This window comes from Arvicola amphibius, chromosome 1, assembly GCF_903992535.2.
Source record: "Arvicola amphibius chromosome 1, mArvAmp1.2, whole genome shotgun sequence".
NCBI lineage: Eukaryota > Metazoa > Chordata > Mammalia > Rodentia > Cricetidae > Arvicola > Arvicola amphibius.
Window position 1 is genome coordinate 98,401,830 of NC_052047.1, and position 14,593 is coordinate 98,416,422.

The window sequence follows — 14,593 nt, forward strand, 5'->3', positions numbered from 1 at the left end:
TCAGTAGGACAGCTGAGGCTGGGGTGCCGTGGGGGATGGTCTCCCCACAGGATATAGCAGTCCTGCTCTTCTGGAGAACCACTACAGCTGAGCTCTGCTCTTTGTTTCCTGAAGGGAACATCCTAGCAGAGGTATCTGCTTCTTCTCCAGTCCAAGATTTTTTTTTTTTTTTTTTTTTCTGTAGTGGAAGCCCCTGGGGAAATGTAGCAGCAATCTCCTCGGGTGCGGCGAGCGAGCCCCGACCAGCGGGGAAAGATCACCACTGACACAGGATCCTTCTCTGATCACACTTTATTGAAGCGCTGCTTTGAGGGAGAGCTGGAAGTAGGGGGCCCCCCGAGCCGGGCTGGGTGGCGGCTTATATACAGGAGGACGGGGCGTGTCTACTGATTAGGTGACGAGGCAGAAAAGGATTGGTGGAAACCTGTTGCTAGGCAGATGTGGCGCGAGAAGTTCGCGCCACATACTTGTTTACTTCAGCACTTGGCGCCATCTTGTAATGGCGAAGTGTAGATGTGGCCGCCACAGTTCCCCCCTTTTAATTTTATGACATTTAAAAGACAGTCAAGGCTGAGGTCAGAGGACCTTACCCTGAAAATGTAGACATGTCCCGTTTTTCTCAGGGATGGGAAAAATAAGCGGGACTACCCATATGCATAAGGTCATGATCTCCTGAGTGGATCTACTCAGTGCACTCTTAGGTGCAAAACCTCCTGTCCAGGACAACACATCCCCAGATTCAGGGGAACCTCATCGATCCCTCTTTCCGAGTGCAATGGCTCAATGGCCTTCGGGTGCAAAAGCAGGGATTAGGGTCAGGAGTCCTGTAAGATGCTGATCCAAGCTTGGGGGGAGTTGCCGGCCTCCAAGGCTGCGAGGGCACGTGCAATGGCCACCTTTTCCCGTTTCCTTACCCGAATCAGCCTTAGAATCAGAAACAACGCCAATATCACTCCCGAAGTTAATATTAATCCTAGCACGCCAACCCCTGCCCATTCCTTAATATATGAAAAGGTATCTACCAGCCAATCTGTAAATTCCCCCAGCAAAACCATAGTCGCCTGGGTTTGATTCAAAGCCAAAATCTTCAAACTAAAATTTGCTTGCAATTGTTCCAATTCCCTTGTCCAATTGCCATTTAGATATTGAGAAATCGCTCGGGATTCATTAAGGGTAGCAGTATAGGGGGTAACACACAAGTGCTTAGTACGATCCACACAACCAAAGGTAACTATATCAAACATTTCTAACATATTTCTTTCCACCAAATCAACTCTCTTATTTAACAATAAAATACCTGACATTAATTGATGGTTAATCTTTTCTTGTATATACATAGCGTCCGAGGTTTTTTGAACCACAGAATTGATAATAGTAACTGTCTGAACTTGATTGGCCATAGCTACTCCTGCAGTAACAGCCGCCGCAGCAGACACTGCAATAGCCATCACAATAGTTGCTGTAATGCCAAAATCCCTTTTCCGGCGAACCAGGGTGGCTAATGGGAAGTTCTTAGGATTGGCTTTTACAGGCAAAAACACAAAGGTAGGGATGCGCATAACAATCGCACCTGAATGGCAGAAATTCCAACATTGTGACAGAGAGCAATTATCCTTCTTGCAATCAACTGCAGTATTATTTGAACTCCCTGTAGTATTAAACAAAAGCCAGACAAAGGGAGGATCCAGGCAAACTCTGGTTTGCCGTAGAGTAGTATTATGTTTTTTCTCTACATTAGTTATATTAATTTCTTTAGAAGTGTGATTCATAATCCCTGTATAATTATTTAACATAATTATTCCAGAGCGAACAAATGTAGCAAATGGAGACAACTCAGTTATAGCTCCTCTGGAATTCATAAGTATCCACGGAGTAAAGGGTGATCCAACCTTTATCATAAGTTTTCTTTTAACCTTAAAATGGTTAAGATTCCTAAGAACCCATCCAGAATTATTGTAAAATTTATCATATCGTCCTCTGCAATCCACAAATTCAGGGGGATAGCTCAAATCATTACCAGAGCATCTAGGGACAGACCAAGAAAAAATATTATTACTAGTATGATTACTATTGCCAACCTGTGAATCACTATTATTAACCTTGCTAACCTGTACCCAATTGGGCGTTGTAAGGTTGCAACTGATCCCATAAGTGGTAACATTAACAGTATCATTGGAACCGGAATAGGAGCCAGATCCAGATTTAGCTCCAGATCTAACCTGAGGCAGGGCTACGCTAATGGCCTTTCTCAAAAAATTGGGGGTATCTTCTAAAAATGGATCTCTAGCTACAGTAAGATTCATGGCATCTAGCAAGATGCAGTCTGAGATAGAAGTGCTCTGATTTGTGGTAAAACATGAAGTTCCTGCTAGGGGCACTACAGTTTGATTAAATTTTTGTTCCTGTGCATCCACCTTTTTGCAAACTAAGTTCAATTGGCAACTATCAACAAAAAATTGTGGCAATATTGTGGACTCATTGTGAACAGGAATTGGAATGGGCCATGTACGGGCCACAGCCCAGAAATAAGATTCTTCAGATTCAACTGGAACTGGTAGGTTCACCAACAGGATCAGGAGCAGCAACATCTCCTTGCTCTTCGTCAGGCTGTTCCAGTGTTGTCACGATCCTTGTCAGTCTGGTAGGAATCCACACCGGATCTGGCCGATTCTGAAAATTAAATGTAAAGAGAGCGAGAGATATTCTATCTCGCGGGGATGCGCCCTCGGCTATTCCCCCTTTTTGTTTTTGAAGCAATTCCTTAATGGTGCGGTTAGCCCTTTCCACGATGCCTTGTCCTTGTGGATTATAGGGCAAACCAGTAATATGATTAATTTCAAAAATAGAGCAGAACTGTTGAAAACTTTTAGAGGCATATGCCGGGCCATTATCAGTTTTTAAAGAATAAGGCTTGCCCCAAGCAGCCCAGGCTTCTAGGCAATGGGTCTTTACGTTAAGGACCTTTTCACCACATAACGGGGTGGCATGTATAACACCTGAACAAGTGTCCACAGAAACATGCAAATATTTTTGTTTGCCAAATTCTGAAACATGAGTAACATCCATCTGCCAAAGGGTAAGTGGCTTTAACCCACGTGGATTAACCCCAATATGAGGCGGATGATGAAAAATCACACAGGAGGAACATTGTTTAACTATCTCACGCGCTTGGTCGCGAGTAATATTAAACTTAAGGCGAAGGGTATTTGCAGGCACATGAAACTTTCTATGAAATTGTTCAGCCGATTGCATAGGATCCAGGGCAACTAAAGCCATTTCCCTGGTAGCCCTATCAACCATATCATTAGCTTCAGTCATAGGTCCAGGAAGACCGGAATGAGCTCTAATATGACCGATAAAAAATGGTTTAGCACGTTGAACTATACAACTCTGAATTTGTAATAACAAAGATGCAACCATGCTACTAGGTTTAACATATGCAGCCACTTCCAGATGTTTTACAGCATTAACTACATAGCATGAATCAGAATACAAATTAAAAGGCTGATGGGGAAAGGCCTTAAAGACCTCCAACACTACTTGACACTCCACGACTTGGGGTGCTCCAGAGCGAAATTTCAGAGTAACAGGCGGGGAGCCATATACCATATAGGCTCCAATTCCAGTTTTGGACCCATCAGTAAAAATAGTCAAGCCATTATTCAAAGGAGAAGCACTGGTAATCTTTGGAAAATATACAACATTCTGTGCCATAAAGGACAGCAATTTATCAGACGGATAATGATTATCAATAACGCCTGAATATGAGGAAATCAATACGGCCCAATCATCAGTAGTCCCTGTCAAAACCTCAATTTGATCTTTGGTATAGGGCAATATTAACTTCTCTGGCATTTTTCCAAAGGAGGTCAAGCTGAACCTCACTCCCAATAATGCCTGTTGTGCCACTAAATCAGGATAATAGCTTAACGTGCGCGAACCAAGTGTATGACCATGTATCCACCAAATCGGGCCTGTCTGCCACAATACTCCAGTAGGATGACCAACAGTGCGCAGAATGCAAAGCAATAATGGTTGTTCTGGATCAAACCGAAGAACCTGCGCTTGTTCTATGGCCTTTTCTACTATCTTTAATGCCTCTTTGCCCTTGGGTGTAAGTTCTCTAGGTGATGTAACATCAGGATTTCCTTCTAATATTGAAAACAACGGCTGCAAAGCTTCACGGGTAATGGGGAGATATCCTCTCAGCCAATTTATATCTCCGAGCAACTTTTGAAAATCATTTAAAGTGCGTAAATGTGATGTACGAATGCAAATTTTCTGTGGAAAAATCTGTTTTGGGGTAACACGGGCTCCTAAAAACTCTATAATACTTGTCTTTTGAATCTTATCGGCGGCAATAATCAGCCCCTTTTGTTTTAAGGATGCCTCCAGGGCAACTAATGCCCGTTCTAGCATATGCTCTTGTTTTGCTGCCAATAGGATATCATCCATGTAATGGATCAGCCTAACTTTGGGAAAACTACGTCTCACTGGTTGTAACGCCTGATCCACGTATAGCTGGCACATGGTGGGACTGTTGGCCATACCCTGTGGTAAGACCTTCCATTGATAGCGTTCATCAGGCTGTTCATGATTTATAGAAGGAACAGTAAATGCAAAACGATGTTTATCTAAAACATGCAAGGGTATAGAAAAGAAGCAATCCTTAACATCTATGGCAAAAACAGGCCAATCTCTTGGTAAAGCACTTAAAAGAGGCAACCCTCTTTGGACAGATCCCATGAGTTGCATCTGTGCATTAACTGCTCTAAGGTCATGCAGCAGCCTCCATTTTCCTGACTTCTTTTTTATGATGAAAATAGGGGAATTCCAAGGAGACACAGAAGGTTCAATATGACCAAGCTGAAGTTGTTCTTTAACTAATATGTGTGTGGCCTGGAGCTTTTCCATAGACAGGGGCCACTGAGGCACCCAAACGGGTGTATCTGTGCCCCAGGGGATGCATAACGCATCATCAGTGGCCCCTAGGAAAAACCCAAGCCCTTCCGATCAGATTTGGGAGTGGGCAACACGGGGTCACTTCGTCCTTGAAGGCGAGCCCCCAGCCCTTTTCCTGGTACAAAGCCTTGTGCCTTCATGACATCTTTACTCACTTGAGAATAATCATTGGTAATTATCAATTTTAATTGTTGTTGTACATCCCTTCCCCATAAATTTAAAGGAAGGTCTATGACAAAAGGCTGAAAAATGCCTTGACTGTGTTCCATCCTCCAATGCAAGTGCTTAGCACTCATATCTGGAGTATTTTGGTATCCTAGACCCTGTAAGGTTTGTGCAGCCGTCTATAACGGCCACCTCTTCGGCCAATCCTGTTTACGCATCACACTTCTATCCACTCCGGTATCCAACAGGCCCGTAAAGAGCTTTCCTTCTACTTCTAGGGTACACATGGGGCGATCATCAAGTCCTATAGACAAGCATGCTAGCTCAACCCCAGAGGAGCCGAACCCTCGCTCGCCCCTCTCTTTCTCACAAGCGGGAAATTTTTCATGGTCTGATCGAAGAATTAACAATTGTGAGATACGATCTCCGGGTGCAATCGAAATGATGCCAAACGGAGAATGACACATTACCTTAATAATGCCTTTGTAGTCAGGGTTGATCACTCCAGGTAGCACTAATAACCCTCTAAGAGTACTGGAGGATCTTCCTAAGACTAGTCCCACTGTTCCTTCCTCCAGAGGTCCTGACATATCTGTGTCTATAGCTTGAACACCCATACTCTGAGTCAGTACCAATCCGGTGGTGGCACGGAGGTCCAACCCTGCAGAGCCTGTGGTGGCCCTTCTGATGACTGGGGTGGTCTCATGTTTGGCTCCTGAATTGCCCCATAAATTCTCGGGCCCTGGGGTAGTGGGCCCTTCTGCCCGTTTTTTGACATGGCTGATGTGGCATTGGGTATGGGCTGTCCATTGATATCCTTTACGGATCGACACTCATTCGCCCAGTGTTTTCCCTTTTTGCACCGCAGGCATGTGCCCGGCTGTCTCTGACCTTGGCTCTTTTTATGTGTGCCTTGGGGGCAATTTTTTCGTACATGCCCCGGCTTCCCGCAATTAAAGCAGGTACCTGATCTTCCCTGCCCCCTGGAGACTGCTAGCATAGCAGCCGCTAGACCAGCATTAGTTAGAGGGCCGCCTATCTCTCGGCAGGCCTTAAGCCAAGCATCCAGTCCTTTATTTTTCCACGGCATGATGGCTCTCTTACATTCTTTAGTAGCCTGTTCAAACACTAACTGCTGAACCAAAGGCATGGCTTCTTCGGCTTCACCAAACACCTTCCCTGCGGCTTCCATCATGCGAGCTACGAACTCCGAAAATGGTTCAGTAGGGCCTTGAATAATCTTCGTAAGATTGCCCGTTACTTCACCTCTTTTTGGTATCATTTTCCATGCTCTTGTATGAATTTCATTAATTTGTTGATAAACCTCCACTGGATAGGCTGTTTGATTAGCCGTCCATTGCCCTTGCCCTAATAACATGTCTGCATTCCAGGGAGCTCGATTTGGCGTTTGCGCATTTACTCGAGCCTGAGTGTGAGCAGCTTCTACCACTATAGATCTATAATCTAGATATTGACCTGTAGAAAGGCATGCTATAGCAATTTCCCACCAATCTGTTGGTGTCATAGCTCTGGTGGTCAACCGAGTCAGTAATGTGCGGGTATACTGCGCATTAGCTCCATAAGTCTTTGCCGCTTCCACTAAATCTTTTAACTCTTTATAAGGGACTGGCTCATGATATCTTTGTTGATTTTGATCCTCAAAAACAGGAAATACCACCACTGAAGGTGGATAATGCACAGCTAACTGCGCAAGAGTGCCCCTGTCGATGAAATGGCAGCTACTCCTGGGCCGCACGTAAGGAGGGGGAAGCTCTCTAGTGGGCACTTTTAGAGCTGGCCCATATCTCTCCTCCTCATAATGTGCATCTTCCTCCTCTAAGCTCTCCTCCTCTGCCTCTACCAGCTCCTCTTCAGCCAGCCGCAAGGCTGCGAATTCATCCAGCACCGGATACAGGGGAGGTGCTGAAGGTTTATTTATCTTAGGATCCTCTTTTTCTTTTATATCTTTCTTTTCCCCTTTTTTGTTCCTTATTACCGTGCACTTTTCTTCAGTATCCTCCTCTGTCTTTGAACCTGCTTCTGAAAGGCTGTCCTGGTGTCTTGCCAGCATTTTCCTTCCTTCTCTTAACTCCTCTACGTTTTTTCCGTCTTTCAAGCAGGAGTGTACTAATCTCCAAAAAGGATAAGTTCCCTTCTTTAATTGCCCCTGTTCCTTTGCTGCCTCCAAATCTTTGCCTAGCTTTCTCCAGCAATGCAGATTTAGATCCCCAGACACCGCAAACCACGGCGGCACCGTGCGATCAATATCCCCGACAATCACCTTTATGGTGGATTTCGAGATTTTCAATCCTCTCTCCTGTAGTAACCGCTGTATAGGATCTACAAAATCGCATGCACCGGAGACAGACTGATCGTTGCCCATCTTTGCTTACTTTTCTACAAGAGGCTTACAAAAGGGCAGAAAAATCGCATTATCTGCCACGGACTTACTTTCGCTTTAGATGTTGCAGCAGCGACACTCCTCTCCTGGTCTATGACAACGGATAAAAATGCAAAAGGCATAAACCACTACAGCAAAAACAACCACTGCTAATGCAAACCACAAAGGACTAATTCCTCCAAGAAGCATACCTGAGGATACTTACCGGCGCCGACCGCTTCGTGTGTAGAGTTCTGAATCCTCTTCGGCCCCCCCGTGTGTGTCCGCCGAAGTTCCCGGGTTTCGGCACCAGCTGCGGCGAGCGAGCCCTGACCAGCAGGGAAAGATCACCACTGACACAGGATTCTTCTCTGATCACACTTTATTGAAGCGCTGCTTGGTTGAGGGAGAGCTGGAAGCAGGGGGCCCCGAGCCGGGCTGGGTGGCGGCTTATATACAGGAGGACGGGTCGTGCCTACTGATTAGGTGACGAGGCAGAAAAGGATTGGTGGAAACCTGTTGCTAGGCAGATGTGGCGCGAGAAGTTCGCGCCACATACTTGTTTACTTCAGCACTCGGCGCCATCTTGTAATGGCGAAGTGTAGATGTGGCCGCCACACTCGGGCTCCTGTGAAAAGTTGTTTCTCCTCAGCCTTACTCAGGCCCCTTAAGGAGCATACTAGTAAGGTTCTTCTGTTCTACCCACCTTGCTCAGTCCCCTAAGGGACTTCCCAGCCAGGTTCTTCTACTTGGCAAATGAAGGTCGTCACCCAAGACTCTTGAGAAACAGATTTATTTGGGAAGGAGTCCAGGAGAGTGGCAGCATCTGCAGGGCCTTTAACTGAACAGGCAGGGCAAAGAGGCTTATATACGGCTTATTAAGGGTGGAGTTTTCCCAGGCAGAAGAGGGATTGGTTGGTTTTGTTGGTCAGGGGCAGAAATGGCTCTGACTTCATGGTCCTTTTTAGCTTTTTGACCCTAATCTTAGGACCAGGGCATATTTCTTTAACTGGCTCTGATTCTAGGGACAAAGTGTTTTTTGACACTAGTTTCAGATTCAGGACACGTGTCCTGGGTTCAAGGATGAAGATGTTTCTTTCCCTGGCCCAGTTCTCAGATCCAGGGTGTGTTTCTTTCACCAGCTCTGGGTTCAGAATCAGGGTGCTCAGTGATTGGTTGGTTTCCTGCTCCAGTTGTCCCTTTTGCCCTATAATTACTACTGTTGGGCTGTGGCATATGTACGTCACACACTCATATACATGAATATTTTTGTAACTGAAATAATGGCCAGTCAGGTCACTCACCTGTTTAAGGCACTTGCTCCCAAACTTAACTACCTCAGTTTGTTCTCTAGTACTGACATAGAAGAAGTAGAGAATGCACACCTGTAAGTTGACCTCTGCCTGTCACATGCACAACATAGTACAGGTGTTTACATACTGTTAAAAATTTCTAAAGAAATGAAATTAACAACCAAAATATTAAAATATTGAGAACATAGGAAATGATTTTCCAGTTGAAATTGATACGTTGTTGCATTCCATGACATGTCACTGTTCAACAACATAATGACAGTTTCTGTTTAAATCCTTTATTATTTTTTGCCTGATTCAAGGATAGGTCATTTTATAAACATATCAAGTGGGCATAGTGGTGCAGTTTGGAGACAAGCAAATGGATCTTGCTGTGTTTGAGACTATCATGGTCCACATAGTGAGTTCCAGGATACTAATGGTCATGTAGAGAGATCCTGTCTCAGCCAAGAAGGGAGGTCAAGTTCATGAAGACGAAATCTACAGAGATAGCTGGGAACTCATGAGCTCTAGACCAACAGCTGTGCACCCTCCAAGGGGCCAAACTAGACCCTCTGCATATAGGAGACAGTTGTGTAGCTTGGTGTATCTGAGGGGCCCCTGGCAGAGCTCATTCCCTATGATGGGATTTCATGCTCAGCCTTAATGCAGGGCAGAGGGGCTTGGTCCTGCCTCAACTTAATGGTCCAGGCTTTGTTGACTCCCTTTGGGAGAAGTAGATGGTTAGGCTGGTGAAGAGGCAAGGGGGACAGGAGGAAGATTGGGAGGGAGAACTATGGTTGAAATGTAAAATGAAATTTTTAAAAAAGCTATAGCATATATCACATTATGGAATTTTTTTCTAACTTAATCTGGAGTCAACTAAACCATTATCTTCATTCACATCAAGATGTGTATGTTAAGAATGGCAATAAGCGCCAAGTGGTGGTGGCTCACATCTTTAATTCCAGCACTTAGGAGACAGGCAGATCTCTGAGTTTGAGGCCAGCCTGGTCTACAAAGCAAGTTCCAGGACAGACTCCAAAGCTACAAAGAGAAACCCTGTCTTGAAAAAGATACGTGCAAAGTCCATTCACAGAGGTAAAGAAATCCATTGAATCATTCAAAGACCATGTAGCAGGGATTTTCGTCACCTCCAAGTGAGAGAAGATAGGAGTCATGAGTCATCTTCAGAATGTAATGACATATTTGGATAATGGATCAGTTGGCTCAGCACTTCTGCTATTGGGTACCCACTTTTGGTTCCTACCATCGTCATCAAGTGGCTCAGAACTACCTATATTCCAGCTCCAGGAAATCTGATGCATCCTTGTGGCTTCCTTGAGTACCAGATATGCAAATGGTATAAAGATAAAATTTTAAATATTTTTATATATTATAAATTTCTCAATTATAAAAATAAGAACTCAAAGAAACCCCTTTTGAAAATATGGAGTCAGATAGATATGGTTTAAATGTGTGAGGGAAAGACTACATATTATAGAAAGGGCTTTCTTTGTGTATGTTTTTTATAAATTTAAATAAAAATAATGTGATTTAGGTATATTGTCAGAACATGGTCCCTAGAATGGAAACGTAAGATTTCTAAATGCTTGGAAGAACACACCCAAGAATACAAGAGTCTTGTGACCTCAGTTTCTTCAAGACACAAAATCTTGAAATTTTTTTTTTTGCTTGTGTGCATGCTTCTCTCAGGTATAGAAAATAAGAGTGAGTTTACCTCAGATTACTCATTATTGCTTGATGTTGTTATTCAACTAAATGTTTCAACTATCTTTTCTATGCCTGTATGAAAAAAATGTGTTTCCATATCTGGCTTGTTCTTGTCATTGTATACAGTTTGAAGTTATGAGAAAGTTATACATTGACTGCTTTTGTTCTTGTTGTTTTGGCTTTTTGAGACAGGGTTTCTCTGTGTAACAACCCATAACTGTCCTGAACTAGCTCTGTAGACCAGGCTGGCCTCAAACTCACAGTGATCTGGCTGCCTCTGCCTCTTAAGTGCTGGGATTAAAGGCGTGCGCCACCACTGCCTTTCTTAACCCTTAGTGTCTTTTTTTGTAGGATAGTTTCATAGTGTAGTTTATTGGTCCCTAAATGAAGTTGTTGTGAGAGACTTTAGTCTGCATCATTTATTGGCTCCATTCTTCCAGATCCCGTCTAGGTTGGCTAAAAAAGAAGAAAGTGGGATCCTCACAGAAGGAGATGACAATAATGGGGCAAAAAAAAAAAACAGGAAAGACTTTGATTTTCTCTAACTTGTGAATCGCTTTTTTTTTTTTTTTTTGGTTTTTCAAGACAAGATTTCTCTAGTTTTTAGGACCTGTCTTGGAACTAGCTCTTGTAAACCAGGGTGGCCTCGAACTCACAGAGACCCACCTGCCTCTGCCTCCTGAGTGCTGGGATTAAAGGCATGCACCACCACTACCCAGCAATGTGAATCACTTTTTTTAAAGTGTGTTGGTGTTTTGCCATGGGTGTTGGGTCCCCTAGAACTTAAGTTACAGACAGTAGTGAACTACCATGTTGGGAATCAAAGTTGGGTCCTCTGGAAGAGCAATCAGTACTCTTAACTGCTGAGCCATCTCAAGCATTTAAAGCACAAACATTACAACCACAACTATTCAACCGCCTGCAAGTTACTTATAATTATAATCCCTGGTTTCCAGAAGAAGAAACTTAGATAAAGTATGGGACACAGTCTAAAATAATATTGAACAGAACATGAACTAGGTGAAAGGCCTTCTTTCAGGCTTCTGTTATTCAATATGGATGATATCTTGTTAGTCACCTCCAAAAAGGAAGAGCTACAGTCCATGACTCAGGACATGCTATGTAAAAGTAGGCTCATCGTTACACCAGAAAGGTACATAGATTAGATATTGTGCAATGTTTGGGACAACTGGTTACTAGAACAAATTTTAGACCACACCAAAAAAAAATTCCATAAACAAGACAATTTAAAATAGTTAACGTTCAGAAATTGATAGGGGGTATTTAATTCGATACATCCTACTTTAGGAAACTATTTAAAACTCTAGAAGGTGAGACATTATTACATATATGTGTATATGTATGTATGTGTGTATGTATGTGTCCAGACTAGAAGCAGCATTTGTGTATTGTGAGGATCATTTGCTGACTAACTGGCTGTTTTTCTGCCAACTTGACATGAGCAAAAGTCAGAGAGGAAGGAGCCTCAGTTGAAGAAATTCCTAGGTGAGATCCAACTATAAGGTATTTTCTCATTTACTGATCATTGAGGGATGGCCCAACCCATTGTATTTCCATCTCTGGGCAGGTCGTCCTGGCTTCTATAAGAAGGTGGGTTGAGCCGGGCGGTGGTGGCGCACGCCTTTAATCCCAGCACTCGGGAGGCAGAGGCAGGCGGATCTCTGTGAGTTCGAGACCAGCCTGGTCTACAAGAGCTAGATCCAGGACAGGCTCCAAAGCCGCAGAGAAACCCTGTCTCAAAAAACCAAAAAAAAAAAAAAAAAAAAAAGAAGGTGGGTTGAGCAAGCCATTGGAAGCAAGCCAGGATCAGTACCCACCATGTTCTCTGCATCAGCTCCTTTTTCTGGGATCCTGCCTTGTTTGAGTTTATGTCCTGACTTCCTTTTGTCATGAACTGAAATGTAAGCCTAATAAACCCTTTCCTCCCTAACTTGCTTTTTGGTCATGGTATTTCAGTTGCAGCAATAGAAACCCTAACCAAGACACTGCCTTTAAACTTATTTTCCCCACCACTTTGTCTTCTACAGGTATTACAGCACCGGAAGATAAACCTGTGGAATGAAAATATTTACACCATAATGGCCAGAAAATGCTAAGTGCTTTCCTTAATATTCTTGCTTTTTAATATTTACCCCTAACAATCGGTGTTTAAGACTATGATACATTCCTATGGATTTTCAGATTTTATTTGTAGAATACCATGGAAGGGTGGGAAATCATTATCCAGCTGACAAGAAATTAGATTTTCTCCTACAAACTGAATTTGTGATTATAAAAATTGTCCAACCTCCCATTCCACAGGCAGATGCTTATTTTATTGACATCTCATCTAATGATACTGGAGGGATCACAGTCCAGATGGTCATCCGTTTCCTAATACTTCCTTTTCCTAGTTCAGCAGGTGCAACTGGTGTTTCAATTCATCTGTTAGGGTTAATTTATTAACCCTTAAATATCATTTCGGATTCTGCTTATGTAGTTGGGTTGTTCCCAGCAATAGAACCTGCTTCAGCTTTGTCTTCACATCCTCCTACGTTCTCATCACTACAGGAACTACATCAGGTTAAAAGTCTTCACACATCTCTTGTTTATTATTCATACTCATGCACATTTGAACCTCCCTGTTTTCATTGCAGAAATAAAGAAGCAAGCTTACACATGAACCTGCCCAATTTTCACTTCTCTATAACAAGCATCAACACTGCATACTAATACTATTGACTTCATGTACAGTGAGTGCCACATCCTACTTAAACAAGTGAGACGGTTTGTACAGGAATGCCCTATTTGTGCCTTCCTACACTGTCGTGGTTGCATGTAGCTGAAGGTATTCCCAGAGTTAAAAGTACTAATGAATTAAGGCAAATGAATGTCATCCACCTTGTTTTTGTCCCTCAGATGCCATACCTGCATACAGTGATACATATTCCAAAATTCTTTGGGCAGTTCCTCAGTCCTCAGAGAATGCTTCTGCATTGCTTTTCTCTTATACAAACATTTGCTGATGAGGGAGTGACTGCTTTTATAAAATCTAACATTGGATCAGCCTATATACAGTAAGGAATGGAATGTTAATCATATTACAGGCATTCCTTATAATCCTCAAGGAGTGCTTTGAACATTAAAACAATTATTGAAAAATAAAACATCTGGGCAGTGATGGTGCAGGCTTTTAGTAGTTGGGAGGCAAAGGCCAGCCTGATCTACAGAGAATGTTCCAAAATAGCCAGAGTTGTCAGAACCAGCTGACCTGTTGAATGTGTCTGAAAACGGGGGTGAGGATTGAGAAAAGAAAGAGATAGGAGAAGGAAAGTAGAAGACAGAGTCAGGAGAACTCTCAGTGAATACTGTAGCAGCCTCGAGTTTATTTCTCATCATTCTTTTATACTCAAAGCAAAAGGGGAGGACAAAACACTTGCTTCCCATGATCCAAGGAAAAAAGTGTAGTTACCTCCTTAATACTCAAAACATCTAATAACCACACCCTTAGTCAAACATCCTATTTGGTCTTGAGGATCAAGACATTTATGAGCCACACCTTTGGTCAAACCTGTTATTTGGCCTTGACAAACTTGAACTCTCTGACCTTAAATCAAGATGGAAATAGAGTGGCTGTGGGCTCCCACACAGAATTACATAGAAAAACCCTACCTCAAAAAACTGAAAAAAATGTAAAAAGTAAAAAGGAGCACCAAAAGGTATTCCTGCACTTATTTACTCTTCTTTTGGGGGGAGAGGGCGGGGGGGGTTCAAGACAGGGTTTCACTGTGTAGCTTTGGAGCCTATGTAGGCATGGCTGGCCTTGAACTCAGAGACCCACCTGCCTCTGCCTCCCAAGTGCTGGGATTAAAGGAGTGTGCCACCACTACCTGACTCTCTTGATTTTTAAAATTCACCTCCAGGTGATATATGTTTGAGACTTAAAGCTCATTTCTCTACAGAGCATTCTGAACTGCCTTTAAATTGCCCTGTGTGGTTAAAACAATTTGAGATGTGGAATCTCGGTTGGCTGAAGAAAATTGGGAAGTGGATGCATCTG

The 14,593-nt window shown here is 43.2% G+C and overlaps 1 long non-coding RNA gene across 1 annotated transcript; it reads left to right on the forward strand.

The window, feature by feature from the left end:
- The first annotated feature begins 11,233 nt into the window (after positions 1-11,233).
- On the forward strand, positions 11,234-13,217 carry LOC119807321. Its single transcript, XR_005284305.1, has 3 exons — positions 11,234-12,144; positions 12,327-12,455; positions 12,582-13,217. It is a non-coding gene; the product is annotated as an uncharacterized LOC119807321 (long non-coding RNA).
- Positions 13,218-14,593: the final 1,376 nt, after the last annotated feature.